Genomic DNA, 4,494 nt, shown 5'->3' with positions numbered 1-4,494 from the left:
GGCCGATTTTCCTCCCATCCGCGTCCCCTTCCCCACCCCCACTCCCAGATCGTGCCGCGCGCCGCCCCTGACATCCGTGGGAACCCCACCCCGCCACCGACGAGGCCCGACCCACCAGGGGCCCAGCCAAGATGGTGCTCGCGTAGCTGGGTTGGTTGGGCATGAGAATCTAGAAGACTGACTGTCGGGGCACTACGGGAAGCGGCCAGTGAAGATGACGAGGACAAGGACGGCCACGACGAGGAGGGCGGCGAAGGGCGTGCCGACCCTGCGGCGCCAGATGCCGCCCAGCTCATGAGGCCCCAGCCAAGCTCGGCGTGCCCTCCTGCTCAAGCTGCTCCAGCCACTAGCTGCGCCTGCCCGCTTTGGCATCCCGCGCCCGCCGCCCCTAGGTCCTTCACCAGCGTGGCTTGCCGCAGCTCATACACCGCCTCCTCGTTCGTCGTCCCCGTCACCACCAGGCTCGGCCTCGGCGCCGCGCCGCCCCTCGACCTCCATGCCACGGCGGGGAGCAGGCCACCGCCCATGTGTACTTCAGACGTCGCATCCACCACCTCCTTCGCCAGATCGAAAGCAGGTGCACGCGGATCCAGCTCCTCCATCGCCATAAGGTCGTCTCTTGCGCGCGGATCCACTCGTCTGATCCTGTGGTGGCTGCAGATTTCGGGCGGAGAGGGAGGTGGCGCTGCAGGCGTGTGATGCTGCGGACTGGGTCTACAAGGGAGAGGGCGCGGCGAATCTCATCCTCTGCTACACCGACTCCTCGCCCTCCATGGTATGCTCTGCTCTGCCCTACTCTGAGTAGGCTCGTTATGCTGTGTTGTTGGGTACTACTTAGCTTTGATGTATTTACTGCAAGATTTTAGACTCGGTATGATGCGTTTGTCCCTGCCTAGATTAATTGGTGTACCGATCGGGGGAAGTTGGTGTCCTAGAATCAGGGATGCTAGCTTGTCCCCAGTGCTCTGTTTGATAATTAAGCACTCATCACTGTAGCAATCAATAAATTATGTGTAGGGCTGCCCTCTTAATTTAGGCATCTGCTTCCACTTTATTATTGAAACATGAGAACAGGGGTCAGGCGTAGCTCTTTGTTACCTACCAATTTTTTTTATCCATTTCTAACCAGGAAACAGCCATCCTATCTGTAGTTGGTTCCCCTGATTCCCCATTTTGCTTCCGTATGATACATTTAGAGCTGATATGGGTTATACTCTGCTGATCTACCTTTGGTTTACATACAACTTGGCAAGGTACTGCGGGCCAAGAAGGTCCTAAATGACAAGGCACAACCAGCACCAAACTGTGTAAACTTCTCAAGCTACGAGCAGCTCGTGTGGGGTGACATCCCAGAACTACAATGAGGTTGACACTCTGCTCATATGCATTTTAGCTCTTTTGCTTTTAATCTGTTAGCAGTGGTCACCATTATATATTGCCTATGAATAAGTATTTCAACTCATTCGCATTGAATCTGTTAACAACATTCGCAAATACTTGTTTGCTTCATGATTATATGTTGCCATGATGATTTAAGACGATTAGCTGATGCTGAACAAGTTATATCATTATGACCATGTGAATTTGTTAGTGGTGCACTTACTTTCAGAAGTAGCATTTACACTACAGCTCCTTGCATATATATGACACTACTTGGTACATGTAAAATGGTTATGGCATTCTCATCTCTGAGCATATTCTGTAACTGTAGCCTGCAAGGGGATTGAGCATATATGCATTTTAGAAATACTACTGTTTTCAGTTGACAGACTCAAATAATGCAGCATGCATTGTCCTTTTCCCTTCACAAATAATGCAGTATGAGATGTGCGACCACATCATGTAATTATGCGCTGATGCAAGTTGTTTTTGGCTGTAATTTAAAGGAGTTGCTCATGCCTGTAGCCTTGACATGTAGGACATCTATAGTTTCTGTTGCTCATGCTCATCCGCAAACTTTTGGATTTATTGTTAGTCAGATTTCTATTTTACTTATGTTTGGTTCTAGGATCTGTGGGTCGTGAGCAGAATTAAAAGCATTTGCATTTGCATTCTCTATTACATGTATCCAGCCATACCATCTTTTCGTTCTACGCACAGTTTATTGCATCTAACTAGTGCCTGCAGCTTGATTTGCTTGAAGTTCTCATTATCTGATTTCAGCCATGGGCAAGGGACAGACTTGCATCGACATCGTGGTCATTGGCGAATCGGTAGTATTGCTGTATCGGTAGTATTGCTGTACCGGTAGTATTGCTGTACAAGTTTACTGTAGTATTTTGGTATGCACTCCTGAACAAGTTAATGTTGTATTTTGGTATGTATTGATGTACAAGTTTAATGTAGTGTTTTGGTATGTATTGCTGAGTTCATAACCATTTTGTTTTACAACATGCAGATGATTGCCTTCATTCATGTTTCAACGTGAGCTCTAGGTCGAAGTTGCAAGAAGCAAGGATTCAGGATCTAGGCATGCATGCATGCTCTCTTAGCCCTGCTTCTGCTCCTTAGGAGATGTGAATTTTTGGGATTTTTGATGTACTCCTAGCATTTATCTTTTCTCTTATCTCTTTGTTGTTTTGCTAGAACCGTAAATCCTGATGCATGATGATCATGGTTTGTTTTTGTAGATCTGTTATGATGGCGCTTAAAATTTTACATGCCTGGATTCTGATTGAACTTGTTCTTGTAGGTCTTTTCACTTCTATGATCAGTTTAGTTAGAGTTGCACATGTCAGAACACTATATACCAATAACTCCCAGCTAGTGAGAAATTTTTTGTCACTCCATTAACACATACTGGTTAGTGTTAGTCATACTATTTATGTACATGGTAATTCTGGACTTTTCTTTTACGGTAATGTAATGATGTTACATGTTTGCTGATTGTTGTATATGGGCAAGATGAATCCTATTGTTTTATTTTTGATGCACACGCATGCTGATGGTTGACACTCATGAACAGCAAGCAACCATTCTAGTTACTACCTAGGTGTTCAGAGATTGTTGTATTATTTATGTTCTTTTTACTCCCAGAGTTATTGTTCACATTGCCTGTTTTTCTTGGTGCATACATGTATCTCAAGCATTGTACTTCTGTGTTTGCTTAGGCGGATAGTGGGCAGATCTACTTTGCTGCTTTGCTGCTTACATTAGTGTTGCCATTGCATTTGTTTGGTTCTGGCCTCTGCTCCTCAGCGGCATTTATTTTTCTGTTCATTATACTAATGCCTCACTAACAGTATACTAATGATTGGTATTCAATTTGCTGCTTATGTTAGTGTTGCTACTATTATCCATGGCCTCATGCTTGTGTATCTGTTTATTATTCTGTTCACTATTCTTTTCCTAGTTGTTCTTTGTTGGAAGATATTGCTTTCATTGACAACCATGATAATGATAATTTCCTCTCTTCTACAGGAGCTCTGGGTTGAAGAAGTTCGAAGAAGGGAACACTTCATCTTTGTAGCTAGTTTTATGTTCCTGGGTGTTTACTTCATAGATGTTCCTGGGTGTTCCTGGGTGTTTGTTTACTTCATAGATGTTCCTGGATGTTCCTGGGTGTTTGCACTTCCTGAGTGTTCTAAATTCCTGGATGATGTGGACTACCGCATGATTGTAATATATATAATATACTCATTTTGGACGTCATTTGTGAAAATTTGTGTGGTTGAAATATTGATCATTTTTTGTTTTTTTGAGGTGATGATCCTTAATTGCTGATACATCATAAATGAAGCAAATACTATTTGGGCCCTAAAAAGGCTACAAATCAAACAATTCAGAAAAATGAGCAAAAATCGCTTAAAAATCAATTGTGAAAAGGTGAAGTCCAAGAAAATAAAAAGGCCTAGGCCTAAAAATAACGAGGCTGAAATGTTGGGCTTGGCCCATCTACCTAACCAAAATTGATATGAGAAAAAAAACACGAATAGGCCGAATTGTTGGGCTCAGCCCATGTAGAAAACCGAATTGGACCGGGCTGAATCTTGTGCCACATCAGCTTGCCACGCTGGATGCCTATGTGGCCTGGGGAGGTTGCTAGTGACCAAAACGCCACAGTAGACGTATTTTGGTCATAAACATCTACGACCATTCCAGAAGAAAGGTCGCTATAGTCAGTTTACGACTGCCAGCTTTTGACCTTATGTTTTTGGTCACAAAAAGGTCACAAATTGAAAACAGTGACCATTCAGTGACCAATAGTGCTGGTCACAAGTTGACATATTTCTTGTCATGGTACTTTTCGGCCTAGTGTAGACCGAAAGCAGCCATTTCGGCCAGCTCAAGCACTTTTCGGCCATGGCACGGCCAAAAACACTACTTCAGCCAACAGTTGGCCGAAAACTACCTTTTCGGCCTCCATTTAGCCGACAGGGTCATAGTTTTGCATTTTTTTCATTCTGTGCTATAGTTTCCGAAATTGCTACAAAATACGTCATAGTTTTGAAAAACAAATTAAAATACTCCCTCTTTCCCATAATACAAGACATA

The 4,494-nt window shown here is 44.0% G+C and overlaps 1 long non-coding RNA gene across 1 annotated transcript; it reads left to right on the top strand.

Moving 5' to 3' along the window:
- Window positions 1-11: 11 nt before the first annotated feature.
- Window positions 12-3,664, top strand: LOC119363696. The gene is made up of 5 exons (XR_005174304.1): window positions 12-775; window positions 1,254-1,365; window positions 2,164-2,282; window positions 2,399-2,802; window positions 3,421-3,664. It is a non-coding gene; the product is annotated as an uncharacterized LOC119363696 (long non-coding RNA).
- The last annotated feature ends 830 nt before the right edge of the window (window positions 3,665-4,494 follow it).

The sequence above is a fragment of the Triticum dicoccoides genome, chromosome 2B, assembly GCF_002162155.2.
Source record: "Triticum dicoccoides isolate Atlit2015 ecotype Zavitan chromosome 2B, WEW_v2.0, whole genome shotgun sequence".
In the NCBI taxonomy this organism is placed as follows: Eukaryota; Viridiplantae; Streptophyta; class Magnoliopsida; order Poales; family Poaceae; genus Triticum; species Triticum dicoccoides.
The sequence above is the reverse complement of the archived record's forward strand: the minus strand, read 5'-3'. Positions and strand labels throughout refer to the sequence as shown.